Raw genomic sequence first — 16,911 nt, 5'->3', positions numbered from 1 at the left:
AATCCTAGGCTGCTAAGTTACCTACCTCAGAATTACCTGGGGAGCTGGTTTAAAAATGCTGATTCCTGGTCCCCACTGGGCCAGCTAAGTCTGGATCTCAAGGGTGGGGGCCATTTGTCATTTGTATTGTATAAAATCTCTCTAGGTGTTTCTGATGCACAGGCAGGGTTGGGAACAGTTTAAAAAAAAAAAAACCTGTAAATAAGGAAGGGTCCCCTGCCCCATCTGGGATGTGATTTGAGTTGACCAAGCCTCAGCCTCAACTCTGGCCTTTATTAACTCTGGTCCCCCTGACCTTCCATCCACACATCCTCCCTCACACTACATGGAATCCGCTGGTCTCTGATCTTAGCATCCCTTTGATAGTTCCGTCAGCCGTGCGCATGTTCTCTCCTCTCCTCTAAGTCTCCTCTCCAGTGCTTTGAACTTACTCTTTAAGGCCCTGCTGATGCCACTTCTCTTCCCTCCACCACTCCCACCGAGTCGGAGTCCCTAAAGCCCTCCTCTGTGCTCAGAGAAGTCTGCACGTACCTTTGGTACATCGTCTTGTCGTCAATTTTTCAGACGCTCATCCTTCTCTGTAGACCATGACTCTGAAGAAGGCAACAAAGGAGTCGGATTCCTAGCACCCAGTACAGTACCCGGCACCTGGCAGGTGCTTCCTAAACGCCGAGTGTGTAGGCAGATACACTAGGGAGTGCGTGGCTGGTTAAGCACATGCATGCTTGGCAAAGTCACAAGTTATAAAGTTGGTGTAGTTTGTCTTCCAACAGACTCACCGTTTCCCGGCTTCATCTCAGTACAGCTGACCATAGATTGTTTCCAGCTCAGGTCTGCTCTAGGGACAGATCCTGACAAGCAACCTCCCGGCCGCCAGTCAGTGAGTGGCCCAGCTTAGCTGGGGAGCCCTCCCTTCCTAGAGGGCCTTGCTCTGTCTCCAGGGGAATCCAAGCCTTCTGCCACAAAGGTTCCAGACATCAAAGTAGCCCTTGGGAGATCTTGTATTTAGGGGAAGGACTTTCTCTTATCTTCCCCAGGTCAGGTGACAGACGCTCAGCCCATAGTACCACAGGATGTAGTAAGTGCTCCAAGCAGAAAGGGAAACACACACACACACACACACACAAGCTCTACAGTTTGGCATGAACGATCAGAGATTGTGGGGTACAGCCTGCTAACTCTTCCTACGAACAGTGATGCCAGAGAGATCCCAACACTTGCTAAGGTCACAGGGCCCTGCAGGACTCAACCCGTTCGGTAGGGGGTTCTTAGCCTGCCATCCTTCCCACCTCTCACCCCTCACCTGCCAGAGAACGGCTGGACTTCTTCTCCACGAGAGCCCTGATTTATGTCGCCTGGGCCCAATTAGCACCAAGCTCTCTAGGACCGCCAAGTGCCCCGCCGGCCAGCAGCTGAGGCCTGTCTGGCAGGACATATTTAGATGATGAAGCCATGCTGTGTGCTAAACTCAGCGCAGGAAAGAGCAGCTTGACTTGGATGCCCACCAAAGGCTGCCAGGCTTGGCTCCTGCCCATGAGTTGGGCAACCAGGCTGTCTGGCAGGGGATGAGGCCAGCCCTGCCCAGGCAAGAGGGGTGAGGCCAGCCTGGGAGAGCACACAGGATGCCCTCCCTGGGGCTTGGCAGGGCCCTGTGAGTGTGGGTGGTGAGAGAGCCCGGAGCTGGGAGCCAGAAGACCTGGACTTAGACCCAGCTCCTCCACCAACTCCTTATTGGGTGACCCTGGACACACTGTTTACCTTCCTCTCTATGCCCCAACTCCTCCCTGTAAAGTGGGAAGGATTTCCTTGCCAGCCTCAGGAAACATGTGAGAAACATGCCAGATGTCAAAAACGTGCCTGCTCTCTCGAAGCCTCAGTTTCCTCATTGATAAAATGAGACAAGCATGGTACTTCCCTCCCGGAGTGAGGATTAACACGCAGCACCTGGCCCAGAACGAGGGCTAACTTGGTCATGGCCCAGCCCTCGTGTAATTAGTATTACATCAGGGCAGACACTCTGCCCCGCTGATTCTTGGTTTTCCAATTTGCCTTCTTCATGTGGGTTGGTATGAAAATCAAATCCAGAAACTGAGGCTCAAAAAGTAGCTTGTGTCAGTTGGTACAACTAAGAATTGGTGGATTTGGGTTCCGAATTCCGATCTGCCTGATTGTGAGTCCGCATTCCGTCTCTAGTACCAACACCCACTCGCCATTCACTGGCTTTCAGACCTTGCTTTGGTGGTGGGTGTGCAGCTCAGAGCTGGCCTGGAGAGGTCACGCACCCCAACAGACACAGACAGCCCTGGGGTGTCCCTGAGATCAGCCCTGTTGTGTCGATGGCAGCACTTCTGGAAAGTCCAGCCTTCCAGGAGAAAAGACTGAACAGAAAGCAAGGAAGGATCGTCCTGGGCACCCCATGAGTGACGTGCAGGCCCTGGTATGATGACTGTGGACCCCAACTCTGTCCCTGGACTGACCCCACGCACCCTGGGCCACTGTGGTGACAGCCTCCTTCTTAGGCTGTCCTAAGTCCTCCCTGCAGTACAAAGTGGGAGCTCAGACTGGGGAAAAACAACACAGATTTTCATCCCAGTTCTGCCACTGACTTTTATAGGATGTTGGGTAAGTGTTTCTAAATCTGGGGGCCTGAGCTTCCCTTCTGGGAAATCGCAGCACCACGCAAACGGATGGGCATGGGTGCCCTTCTCACGAAAGGATTTTTTTGCTCTCATAAACTTTTGGGCAGTAGGATGACTGACTCCTCTGGGCTTTGTGATTCATTTGGTTTCTTCAACATCTCTTAAAAAAAAAAAAAAGCAAGCAAACCTCCTTCATGTATAAATGTCTCTGGGACATTATCCACCCAGCTGGGGGATAAAGAATGCAAGGATGGTGGCTGTATAGCCCAGATAAACCTGCAGCTCCTCATCTCCACTTGGAGGAGGACAGACCAAGGTCCTCACCAAGCCCCCTGACCATGAGAGCCTGCAACTCCCAGAGAAGTAAACACACTTCAGAGCAAAAGGCGGGCCAACAGAGGTCAATAAGCTAGCTCAGAGGGCCTGGAGAGATTTTTGGATTGTTAGAGTATTAATTCATTTGGGGAAAGTTACAGGTTGCTAGAGCCCAACCTGGACTAGATGAATTACAAGCTGCCCATGAAATACCTTAAGTTTCTACCCTAAACCTGTCACCATCCCCTGCTATCTTCTTTCCTTCCAAGGAGCTCCAGGTCTCTTGATTTACTCAAATTCTACCCGACACAAGTCCCCATCCCAGTACTGAGCATGCAGAAGGTGCTCAATAGAAGCTCCACCCCTGATTCTCAGCCCTCACTGATCAGGGAGTCTGTGCCCTAAGTGGACTCTGTACAGATGTGATCACCAGAAGCCAGTTCTGTTCTGAGTAGGTGGCAGGTGTCCACTTTGGCTAAACTCACATACATTGCAGACTATGGATTCCAGGAAGGATGGTTAGCTCAGCTGTGATTCATCTCAGCCACAGAGCCTCTGGGTATGACCTTAGATAAGTGAGTATGTGGTGGAATAAATGAACATTCAGAACAGAGACATTAAGAGACACCCTGATCCAATCAACTTATAAACGAATACATGTCTGTTTATTAATCAGCAGATGGTGTCTTTCTGATCTCCCAACTGCTGGGTGTGGGGAACCCAGAGGAGCTGAGACAGAAGGAAGAGATATGTGAGAATGGAATGAACACTAGTTTACAAAAATGTTAGTCACTGGATGGGGAAAAAAGGTCAGATACAGAAAACCAATTTAACCCTTGGTGTTATCACAGAGAATGATAACACTAATATTTCCTAGTTCTATAGGAATTTCTTACTTTCCCAGGCTCAAATTTCACATTCACCACAGTCTCATCAAATAAACTTTACTATGCCCATTTTATAGATGGAGAAACTGAGACAATGAACAATATAAGATGACTTGCTCCAGTACCTTGTTAACAAAATCACTAGAGGTCAGTACTACACTTTTGAATCATAGGTGATCATCAATTTGACCAGTGTTATTCCAGAGCGAAGATGATTCTAAAAGATTGATTATGAATCATTAAACTTCCTTCCAAAGTGTCTTCATAGGAGATTAAAAACCTTTGCCTTACAAAACTAAAACCTATGGCAGTTTTCTTCAGAAAGAGCTTTTCCTCTCTCTAATTTTACTTTAAATGGCTCAGTCCTTGGTTTCTATTCTCAATCCTCCTCTTTTTATATTTTATACACTCTTTCTAAGTGGTCTGATTCACATGGTGACTTTCAGCGTAGCTCTGTCCATCTCTAGTATGGAATCTGCTCCCAGGAGTCATGCTCACATGTTCTACTGTGGGCATTTGGTCTGAATATCTCAACAGCACTTAAAACTAGACATGGAAGTTCCCCTTCCCCAGGTAAGACTATTCTTTCCTTCATATTCAATCATGGAAAAAAGAAGGAAAAAAAGAAAGAAGGAAAGGTGGAAAGAGGGAGGAAAAAAGAGACAGAGAGAGAAAGAGCAGAAGAAGAAAGAAACAAAAGAAGCTGGCTGGTGCTGGAAGAGTCCTGAAAGGTTGTCTAGGCCAACTCTTCACTCTGAAGATGAACACACTGGCTAGAATGAATCAGATCTGGAACTGGAAATCCTGCTTTCCTGACATCTGGCTGGGATCTCTTTAAGAGCAGTGACACAGAGCACTAGAAATGACAGTGGGAAGGCAGAGGGCCAGGGTGGAAAGCTGGGCCTTTGCTTCGGCACAACGTGTGGTCATGTATTTGTTCATATGCACGATGTCTGTCTTTGCTGTGTTAGTCCCGTGAGGCCAGGGACCAGGTCATGTTCACTACTGTATCCCTAGCATCCAACACAGGGCTGGCATATAGAAGGCATTCACTAAATATTTGCACCATTCATGGTAGCAACAACATAGAAAGTATCCAGAAATTAATTTAACCAAGAATACAACAAATTGCTATGTAAAAGAGTATAACACTAATACAGGACACAGAAGATTAGCTGAATAAGCAGAGACACATTCTTGCTCTTGGACAGGCTGACTTGATACTGAAAACATGTCTCTTCTCTGAAATCAACATAAACATTTAATACAAGGCCAATCAAAATTCCAGTTGATTTTTTTGAGAATTCAATGCACTTACTCTTAAATGTACGTAGAGGAATACAAATGCATTTAACCTAAAAGCTTTAAACATTAAAAATGAAAACAAAGAGAAGAACTCACCTTTCCAGACATTGACGTGGTACAAAACCATGATATGAACACACACTGTGGTACTGGCATAAGAACAGATGGATGAATACACCATCGATACAGAATAGAGCTCAGAGATGCATCCATTCACACACACACATGTGTTGTGCTGGATATTCTGTTTGCCCTTCCAGATACTTTCTCTACCCTTCTCTACTCTACTCTTGCTCTGGGAGGCTGGTCTCCCTGCCTTGCACTAGCCATCCTTCCTTGCCCTGTGATTCTCAGATGAGTTTGGCCACTGAGAGGGGCTATCATCACAGAGCCATATGATCATCTCAATAGATACAGAAAATGCAAGGTTATGGGAAACAACAATATACAAACTACAATTACATTTTATATTATAGAGTCATACACTATTATTGGAAAGTACAATCAAAATGGAACATTTTTAAAGGTTATTTATAAGAGCGTCAAAAATTGTGAAGTACTCAGGGAAAAGTTTTACAAAAGATGTACAGGTTTATATACACTGAAAACCTCAAAAGATTGCTAGGGGGAAGTTAAAGAAAATTGAAAGAGTAATTAACCAGGCTTATGGATCACAAGACAATATTATTAAGGAATAAATTCTCCCCCGATCAATCTGGAGATTCATTACAATCTCAAACAAAATCTCAGCAAGCTTTTGTACAAAAATTGACAAACTGATTCTAAAAATGAGTATGAAAATGCAAATGATTTAAGGTAGCCAAACAAATGTGAAAATAAAGAACAAATTTGGAAGACTTACATCATCTAGTTTTGAGACAGGAGGGAAGGGGGCAGGGCACAACCACTGAAGTCTCATGGTGAATTATAAAGCTATAGAAATAAAGGCAGTGTGGTGTTGCTGTATATATAGATAGTATGTCAACAGAACAGACTAGAGAGTCCAAATATAGATGTATGTATGAATAACTAGTCATTTTTGATGAAGGCACCAAAGCAATTCAATATAAAAAAGGACAGTCTTTTCAACAAATGGTGCTGGGATAATGGATATCTGTTTTCAAAAACAAGGAAAAAAAAAAAAAAAAAAGAAGAAGAAGAAGAAAAAGAAGACCTTGATCCCTACCTCACACTTCATACAAATTCAACTGAAAATGGGACATTGACTGAAGGGTAAAAACTGAAACTATAAAACTTCTAGAAGAAAACAAAGGAGAGAAAACTTTAATGACCATGGATTTCTTAAGGCCAAGATTTCTTAAATGAGACACAAAAAGCATGAGTTATAAAACCAGAGAATTGATAAACTGGATTTCTTCAAAATTTGCACTTCAAACGACACTGTGAAGAAAACAAAAATACAAGCCACATACTGGGAGAAAAAATTTGCAAAACTATGTTTGACAAAAGGCTTGTAAACAGAATACTAACACATCTCAGTAAAAAGCCAAACAGCCTGATATAAACGGGCAAACCATTTCAACAAAAGATTCAGTAAAGAAGACATAAGAATGTCAAACAAGCATAAAAAAAGATGCTTTACACCATTAGTCATTGGAAAGATTCAAATCAAAACCACAATGAGATACCACTTCACACCCACTAGCATGACTATAATTACAAAAGTCGACTAGACCAAGTGTTGGTGAGGAGGCAGAACGACTGGAACTCTGCTAACTCTACGCATGGCTAAATGCCCGGCATAGAGAAAGTGCTCCAACGATATCATTAGTCACAGCGGCTAGTAGGAGCAGATATTATGAATTTGAGTGACGCACAATGTTAAGTGAAAAACACTGCCACGATCTCTACCTTCCTGAAGCTCCTGCCTAACCACACTCTTTCCCAGCATAGATGATATTCCTTGGAGTTGACTCTCTTAAGATCATATGTTTTCTGAGTCCTGATAATGCTTTACATTATAGCTAAAAATAGTAATTACTCCAGTGGCAGCATGTCTGGAAAGTTTTGAGAGTAAAGGACCTAGAACTATGGGGAAACGGCTGACATTAAATTGGCTACACCCTGAGCATGAGCTGCTGATTTGAGAGGGGAGGAAAGAGATGGACAGCAATCTTTGGAGGTTTACAAAACTCATACTGCCAAACACTCTAGGCAGATTAAGAAAAAGCTCTGAGGCGAAAAGTTTAATTAAGTGGAGAAGTTTCTGCCACTTTCAATGCTGACTGGATTCCAAGGCTACTGCTTCCACAGAGAGGCAGCTGTAGCTAGAGTGAAAGAACAGACTCTAGAGCCAGAGGAGAGTTGAATGGCTGTGAGATCCTGGACAAATCATTTCATCTCTCTCCCATCTCTGGGCACACAGATGTTGGATGAATGAGTTAGCAAATCAGCAAAGGAAAAAACTGTAGGATGTTGGCACCATTTCCAGACACAAAGAATGTTAGCAATGAAGATCAGGAGAGAAGAAAGAGGCAAAATCTTTTACAGAAGGAATGGAAGAAAGAACAGTAAGACACAGGGTAAGTTGGTCCCTGTCAATCTATGAATAATTGTGAAGAAAATGGAGGTTTGCTCCATGTGATCCCAAGGGTAGGAGCTAGTGGGTATAAGATGCAGGTTCAATACACGGAAGTTTCCAAAAGTTAAGAGATGCTTAAAAGTGGAGTTGGCTACTTCAGAAGGCGATAAGCTTCTTGTCACAAAACATCATAGGTAGCATCAGAGAAGACTGATGAAAACGGCTTCCAAATATAAAATGTGAGAAGTAGAGAGTCCAGCCCAAGTTCTGAATTGCGAAAAAAGGGAGGTTTGAATTTGGATATGATGAGTTTGAGAGAAAAGCAGGGCGTTCAAGTAGATAAGAGACCATCAGCATCTAGAGAGGCAGATGGAGAGTTATCGTGAAAATGCCAGTAGCTGAAGACAGAAGGTCAGCTGATCTCCCACCACTGGATTTGGTAAGTTAAGGTCAAGCAAGCTGAAATATTTAAGGACATGTGTGGGCGGGAGCCAGCAGAGTCACTGCCAGCTTGTACAGCGCCTTGTGGAATTGGACGTAGAGGCAGCCCCTTGCCCGCAGATTTCACTGTGCACTCACTTCCTCAGCAGAATGCCCTCGTGCAAGGCACAATCTGCCCAAATGCTCAGTGCAGTGGCCCTGGATGACACCATGCCGTGGACACTCATGACCTCTTCCATAAGGCATCTGTGTTGCAGATGACTCGTGCTCTTTCAAAAATTTTTAGAAGAGCGCAAAAATGTTTATCCTAGAAGAGGAGATACTTTTGAGGCTTCTTCTTCTTAGTATCATTATTAATGATCATAAAAGTAATATTCATGCCCTTTATAGGACACAAAAAACATTCCCATCCTTCATCTCGAGCCCCACGACACACCTGTGAGCTATGCATGACTACGGCTCTCACCTCACGGATGAGGAAATTGAGGTCTTGAGGGACTGAGCTAGGAAGTTGTGAAGCCTTTTCTTATACAGTATATATTGTACAGTCACAAACTCTCAGTCACCATATAAATCTAACTGCACAAACGACATTGGTCTTGCAAGGGCCCATATAAAAGGGAAAATGTGCAAAGCACTCAGCGTTCCTAAATTTAGTTGAACCACCAACAACCGCACTTAACCCACTTACACTCCACTTCACTCAGCTTGAGTCCTTGTTGACAATCTCAGTCATTTCTCCATCCTACGTCAGTCTGGGCCTCTCAGTCTAATGAATTCCAACTTTTGGCTCATTTTGGTTGGCCTCCTGTTCTTGGTTCCCTCCTATTAAGACACTCCCCACAAATGGCTCTAATCTTAACAAGCCTCTCCTCTGAAGGCAGCTGTCTTGGAGACAGCCTCCTCTGTTGACCTTGTGCTGCTGAACCTCACTTGGCTTCAAGATGTCTTTTCAGCTGCAGAGATGGGTTACATTGAGTCATCCATGGTCACTCCTTATGAACAAAGGGAGACGGTTGGAAGGGATGGGATACCCAGTCAATGGGCCAGAGCTCATTCTGGTTGCATGGTCGGGTTTAGGGGCTGACCAGCGGCCCAGGTCAGAGCGCTGATGTTCCTCTCTGAGAAAGTAGAGATAATTATGTCAGCACAGCTTTCTCAACTACCTTCCGCATTCACATGCTTGCTGCCTGCCGTTCTGTAATAACAGATGAAATGTGCGAACAAGGATGGGCGCCTCCACTGTCTCTGCATGGCGGGCCTCTTGCTTTCTCTAGCACTTCTCTGGGGCTCCTCCAGAGAACCCCTCTGGCTCTGGGATCATCAGTTCCTTCCTCCCTGCCGGGTCCTTTGCATCGGCACACAAACACTGCAAGACCGTGATTTTAAGTCTCTCTGTGGACCCCATGCTCTGACACCACTCCATTTCTTTCCCACTATAGTTTGAGAAGGAGCTGCCTGAGCTGACCATGTCCACTTCCTCTCCTCCCTCTCTGTTCTCAATTCATTTCCCTGAGCTTCATCCCCCAGGGTCCTCTGAAAGGGTGTCTGTCAAACCCTCTGTGGTCAAATCTGTGATTAGGTCCCCTGGGCGTAGCCCAAAGCCTTCCTCATCTTCCTCTCTCAGATAGGCCTTTGACTTTAGATAACGTCTCTGTGCGACGGAGCCTAAATGTATCCTTCCCTGCCCCGATTGTGCCCCTGAGCCCCAGGCTCATTTGTGAGCTGTTTGCTTAACACCTCCACTCGGACCCCAGTAGGCAGCTTATACTTAACGTGACTTAACGCTGGACTCTGGGTACCTCCCCTCCACTCCCTCAGAACTCTGCTCCTTCCTCAGCTCTCCCCATCTCAGTGAATGCAGCCAGCTACTCAAGACACAAGCCTCAGAGTTATCCTTGATTCCTCTCTCCCGCTCCCCCGCCATCGCATCCGCCACACACTACTCGCTACTGGCTCTAACCGTGTGAACCAAACACGCTCACTTTCCTTCAGTTTCACTGCAACCACCCCGGGAGGAACCGCCGCCATCCTCACCGGACGACTGCTCTAGTGCCCTTGCTGGGCTCCTGCAAATCCTCACTTGCCACCTCACCAACCTCCGTACCAAAGTCTGAACCAGCTTTTAAGTATGTTCATCAGATTGCATTATTCTTCTTTAAAACCCTCCTGTGGCTCCTCAGGATAGGTGGAATTCCAACTCCTTACTTTGACCTTCAAATTCTTACTTCACCTGGCCCCTCCTATCTCTCTACTGTGATCTCTTAGGATTTCCTCCTTCATGCCCTATGGTCAGGCTTTGCTGGAATTTTCTCTGTGTCCTGACACACCAAGGTGGCCCCCTCCCTCCCTCCCTCCCGATTTTGCCCGGGCTGGTCCCTCTGCTGGGAATGTTCTTCCCGCAGAGCATCTCCTGGCAGGCTCCTTAGCATCTACAGGACACTCTCGTCACTTCCATGATCTCCATCAGTAAGCTTACTGCTTTATTATTTTTCTTCTTGAACGAGAAAAGAAGGTCTGTGTGAGCAGATCCCTGCCTATCTCGTTCACCAATTCTTTAGCATCAAGCATTGATTCAGTACATACATGTGGCATTAATGAATGAGCCAGTCCTCTCGCCCTCTTTAGAGAAGTCACCATCACCAACTTCAGGCACTGAAGCAGTCATGTGAGTTCCCTGCAGCATGTGGCAGCCTCTGGAGTCACCCTGCCTTAGTTCACACCTGGCTCCATCACTGACTGGCTGGGTGACTTTGGGCAAGTTTGGGGCCCCAGTTTCCTTATTTGTAAAATAAGGGTAATAACAGTACCTCCTTCATCTATTTACCATGAACAGGTAAGAGGCAACACATTTAAATAAAGTGATAGAGATAAACAACAAGGACCTACTGGACAGCACAGGGAACTATGTTCAATTTCTTGTAATAACATATAATGGAAAAGAATCTGAAAAGAAAATATGTATGTATGTATATGTGTAACTGAATCACTTTGCTCTACACCTGAAGCTAACATTGTAAATCAACTACACTTCAATAAAAAAAAATTTTTTTTAAAGTATAGAACAGTGCTGAGCACACAGCAGATAATCAATAAAAGTTAGAAATGATTAGCAGGGGTGGGTATAGCTCAGTGGTAAAGCATGTGCTTAGCATGCATGAGGCCCTGGGTTTAATCCCCAGTGCCTCTTTTTTTTTTTTTTAAAAAGTTAGTAATGATTATATCCTTGAAACAGCAACTCTGTAAGACAGGATTTCTCAATCTCAGTACAATTGGTATTTTGGGTAAGGTAATTCTTTGTTGTAGGAACCGTCCTGTGCTTTGCAGGATGTTTAACAGCATCCCAATCTCTTCCCGCTAAGATGCCAGCAGCACTTTCCCAGTTATGACAACCCAAAATGTCTTCAGATGTTGCCAAATGTTCCTGTGGGGGCAGAAAGGGCAAAACCATGTGCTATCAGGCATATACTTTTACTCCTATTGACAGATATGAAAGTGGAAGTTTCCAGAATTTAAATAAGTTGCCCAAGGCCTTATGGCTACAAAGTGGGGAGCAAGGATTCAAATTCCCATCTTTCTGGCCCAACAGCACATGCTCTCCCCTCCACCTTGCTGTGCTGGAGGCCCCAGCTCCCCTCCTCTCACCCTGGTCGGCTCACACACTCACAGATCCGTGCTAATTACACAGCAGTGTAAAACGTTATATGTGGTTTGTTATTTTATATCCAGGAACATGTTCCACAGCCTTCATTACATAAAGCAGCTGTGTGTATACTTGGGGTCTAAGTGCTATTTAGTGGTCAGCTCGATGGGGTATTTTGTTTCAAGCATCACATTTCTTTTTTCCCTTTCCGTACTTCTATTGAAGCCTAAATACAGGAACAGAGCCTTACACAGCTTGGGTTAAAGTAAAAGGCAAAGTCTCCTAAATGACAAACGTCCCCTGGTCCTAATTAGTTTCGTCCTAATTAGACAACCCAGGATGTGCACATGCGCTGTGAAGGTGTCCCCCAGCGACTGTATGTGTGTGTTCACAAGACACACCCAGTCTGGTCCACACAACCTGCACTACCTCCTCAGTGGTGTCTTAAAGGAAGAAAGTGGTTCAGTAGAAAGAACCAGACGGTCCTTCTAATTATCAGCTGTGTGGCTTAAGTACATCATGTGTCCGCTCTAAGACTCAAGTTTCCTTATCTTTAAAATGGGAGTAAAAATATCTGTCCCACAGCATTGCTGAGATGCTTTAAAGGGTCTGTCACAGAGTAGGTCTACAATAATCCCCAGCTCCTTTTCCTCCTTCGCTTGCCAGCACCACAGCTGTGCCACGCTAGCCCCCACTCCAGCCCCTTCTCAGAATCACCCTTCTTCTTCAGCCAGAATGTCCTTTCCCTGCCCTACCTCTACCCCTTCTCTCTCATCACTCCCCTCAACAGAGATGCAAGCAAGGCTCTTTCCATCTAGTTAAATCCCACTTTCCTTCACAGCCTCATTCAAATCCCACTCCTCCTGGGTGAATGTCCTTGAACTTCCAACTCTCTTTGACTTCTGGACTTTTACAATACTACATTACTCACCTGGCACAGAAGTGCATTTTAACTGGTCACCTCAATATTTGTTGTCTTGTTCAAGAATTGCAAGGAGCCAGAGGTCAGGGCTGTGTTCCTTCAAGCCTACACACTACAGTACACATGGGGACCCAGTAAGTACTTGTGAGTTAACAGAGTCAATGCTCCTTATATCACTAACAGCTGCACACAACAGGCTGTGAACACAACTCATCCGGAACCTAACACGTGAGCCACTCTTAACCAGCCCAATGTATGGAGAGCAAGGTAACGACTGTATACTCTGAACGCACTGCAAGATGCAGGGCTTTCCAAGGTCACGCAGGCCCCTCCTGGTGCCGTCTTATTTCCAACCTGCCCTGATAGTTCTTACTTTCTAGTTCCCCCATCATCGTTTACGATGCTCCCAGCAGGCCAAATGCTTACTGTCTTTGCAAACGCTGTTCCCACCATCTGAAATGACCTTCCTTTTCTCATACTCCCTGTCCAAATCCTGTTCATCCTTGGAGATCAACTCAGATATCACCTTCTCTAAAAAGACCTTTGCTGACCTTCTCCTAAGCTTGACTTTCTTCTCTCCTAAGGTTGCTGTTCCCTCTCCTCCCCACATCTGCTTCCCAAAGCACCCTATTTGGGGGTCCCTCTGTCTCCTCCTCTGGGTGGCAAGCTCCCTGAAGACAGAATCCTGGGCTGATTCCTCTGTGTCCTCCTCCCCCAATGGGCTGGCCCTAGTAGAAGGTTCTGCTTGTGACAAATGCCATCGTGTATAGCAAGTCTAATCCCCTGTTGCTATTCTGTGATGGCGTGTCTGCTTCCCCACTGTTGTGAGAGAATGCCCTTTTTGGAATCATCTCAGTGTCTACCTTTTTTTTCTGGTCCTTTCCATCACTCTAGACTGGGTTAAGCACGACTGACCTCCATATGGTCCTAGAATCCTCTTTCCTTCTCTCTCACCCCACAAGGCATTCATGTCTTTCAATCATCAAGGATTGATTAATCTCCAAGCCACTAAGACCAGGGTGGGGAAGACAGAGCCTGGGGGTGGGTGGGAGCTGGGCGCATCTGGGGTAGGAACTGGAGCTGGGAGTCAGGCCAGGCCAAGTCCACTGGAAAACACCAGTGTGGCCCATGACCCAGGCAATGGCCAGCCGAGAGGACAGCCCTCAGACCCGGAGCAAACTTCTCCTTTGGTCCGGCCAGCCGAGCAGGGGAGCCCCCCAGCTCCCCGCCTGAGCGGCGCCCTTCAGCAGGACCAGGGCTCCTGGATCTGCTCAAGAGGCAGACTTTGTTGGTTTAGTTCCGCTACAAGGCTTCTGTTCCTGCCCCGGCTGTTACAGCCTGCAGATTCCTGGTCCCCATCTGATTGAACAACTTAATTAAAGTGCAATAAAAGGAAAGTGGGCCGGATGTGGCCCCAGAGAGGAGGTAGGCGTCGTCTGAGTCCACTGCCTGCCTCCTGAGCCCTGTGCCCCTTCCCATCCTGCAGATGGGCCCCTGGGCAGGCGGTGACCAGGGAACTCCGAATTCTAGTGTTGGGTGCAGAAGACCTGAAAGGTTATCTGCTCCACAAGCTGTTCATCTCGATAACAGGGCAACTGAGGTCGCAACAGGGCAGCTGAACTACTTGGCGCTGCTTGGGGAGACATGAGCAGAAGCCCCTTAAATCTCTAGGACTTAAAGACTGTTCATCAGGGGCTGCTCTTGCTCCACCAGGTGGGAGAAAAGATTGAAAATACGGAAACCCTCGTTCTTGGGGAGCACCCACTCCTGGGGCTTCAGACCTCTTTGGGTTTTTTTCGGGGTAACAACTTTATGGAAATATAATTCACAAGCCATGAAATTCACCCATTTAAGCTACACAATTCAATGGTTTTTAGCACATTCACTGAGTTGGGCCACCATCACCAAAATCATTTTATAATATTTTTATTATTCCCCCAAAGAAAAGTGGCCCCCTTTAGCCATGGTCCCCAATATCTCCACTCCTGGCCCTAAGCAACCACTGGTCAACTCTTTTCCTCTATATATGTGCCAATTCTGGACATTAAATATAAACGGAATCATATTGCATAGGTCCTTTTGTGACTGGCTTCGTTTCCATGGCGTAATCTTTTCAAGACTGAGCCATTCTTTTTTAATGGCTATACAGTATTCCATCATATGAACATAACACATTTTATAAATCCATTCATCAGCTGATGGACATTTGGATTGATTCTCCTTTTTGACTATTTTGATTAATGCTACTGTCAACTTTTGTGTCCAACTTTATATGTGGATGGATGCTTTCAGTTCTCTTGGGTATGTACCTAGGAGTGGAAAAAACTATTTGTCCTGCATCTCATTAACAATATCACTAACCATACTGGTGGAGATTCTAAAACACTATTGCACACATTGACTCAGAAAAATAGTGAGGACAGGAAGCTGACTGAAGCAAGAAAGACCCAGAAAGGTTAGCTGTTTGGACCCTGGTCACACAGCCATAGGAAAGGGCCATGAGGAGGAAGTTCTAGCTGGTCCTTATGATAATTAGCCAACAAGACATTTATAATTTTAGGGAAAAAGCCCTGGAGTATTTGAAGTCACACACGTAGTCACATGCACCAGCACTGTAATTATATGGATCAGTTTCTAATTCGATCGGGTCCTTCCTTACCCACTATCTGCCTCATGTCTTCCAGTTCCCCATGAAGACCGTCACACTCCCTCTCAGTGGAATTAAATTCTCCCCCTCCCCCACGGTTTTCACCTCATCCTTACCATGGGGAGTGATGGCTTTGTAAGGAGTTTTGGAGCTGTGAGGAGTGGAGGCTCTTTTAAAGACTTCTCTTCAGTCACAGCTGCAGTTCTCCGAGCTGCGTGTGTGGAAAGCACGGAGACACACTGCTCTCCTGCCCCATCCAGGCCCTCTGGCCTGATCTGCATCTGTCACTAGCTGTGTGCAGAGCAGAGAGTCGAGGTGGCTCTCACACCTAGCAGCTGAAACCACCTAGCCAACATTCGTCATCCCTGACGTGCAGAAATGGCAGTTCCCTGTGGGTCAGTCTGAAAGTCTCTGGTGTCCCCTCCTTTCCTTCCATGTTCTTTCCAGAGGCCCAGATCCTGTGTTCCTCCAGGAGCCTTTCGACCCCTCTAGCCCAGCCTTCTAGAGTGGCCCTTCTTCAGCTGCTCAATCTGGTGCCTGAAGACACGATGAGAGGACTGGGAGAGCACTGAGCTAGGGGTCCGGGGACCTCTCCCCTCACTGCCTGTCTCCCCTCTGGCCTCTCTGCCTCCTGCCTGCCCCCTCCAGTCCATGCCTCCTGAAAGCACAGATGGGCTCCAGCCACCCTCTGCTCCAAATCTTGCAATGATTCCCCATCACCTAGGACACATAAAGCACACAATCTCCAGCCTGGCCAGAAGATACAGCTCCTGCCGCTGGTGTTTTGCTCCAGCCACACCTAACTGCTAGCAGGCCCTACTGGCACCGGCAACCCCTACCTCCCTGCCTTGACACCTGCTCCTTTTCTCAGCTACCCCTGACTTACCCTTCAAAACCACTCCAGGAAGTCTTCCCTGAGCCTCTGTGCTGTGTGAGGAGTCCTTCCTCTCTGGTCCCATTTCTCTGTGCTTCTGTGTCTCCCGGCACTCATCGTCCATATTTAAATCACCTCTTTGTGTATCTGTCCCCCTGTGTCTTCCACTCTAGGCTGTGGGCTTCTGACAATGCTTCATCCTTCGGTCTCTATTGACAGGATAGGAAAAGTCAGTGAACTCTCCTTAGCAGAACTAAGCAGCGGTGCCCATGACCTTTTCTAAGTTTCATTTGCTTCTCCAGAACAGAAGGAGCTTGTTTTAAGGGCTCTTTTAATTCTTAGGGTCTCAGGAACTGGGATGTGAATTCTGACCCTTCCGGGGTGCCCTCACCAGGACCCTGTGTGGGTCCAAGGAACTATACGGCAGAGGACTGTTTAAATGGCAAGTCCCAAGGAATTCTGAGGAAAACTGCTTTGTTGTTTTGTTTTAATGAAACGTGTTCACAGAACACTTAGTAAGCGCATGCCGCTGTCAGGTACAGTGTCGTGATACAAAGATGTAAATACCAGCTTCCCTGGGTTTCGTTTGAGTGCTGCCTTCCCAGCCAGTCTGGGAGTGCCTGCCCACTCCTGCCCCTCTCCCCTCTCGCTTTTTACTCCACCAGGACCTGCCGGTCCGTCTCCTCAAATTTGTCA

General features: G+C 46.4%; 1 long non-coding RNA gene across 2 annotated transcripts in view; it reads right to left on the bottom strand.

Annotated features, from left to right (window-relative positions):
• The window catches only part of LOC106728877, a 33,196-nt gene that overhangs the window by 15,423 nt on the left and 862 nt on the right, over positions 1 to 16,911 (bottom strand). For both annotated transcript variants that reach the window (XR_004325009.1, XR_004325010.1), the window contains exon 2: positions 16,228 to 16,424. This is a non-coding gene — a long non-coding RNA (uncharacterized LOC106728877). The remainder of the gene's footprint in view (positions 1 to 16,227; positions 16,425 to 16,911) is intronic.

The sequence above is a fragment of the Camelus ferus genome, chromosome 13, assembly GCF_009834535.1.
Source record: "Camelus ferus isolate YT-003-E chromosome 13, BCGSAC_Cfer_1.0, whole genome shotgun sequence".
NCBI lineage: Eukaryota > Metazoa > Chordata > Mammalia > Artiodactyla > Camelidae > Camelus > Camelus ferus.
This window is presented reverse-complemented; position numbering and strand designations above follow the sequence as displayed.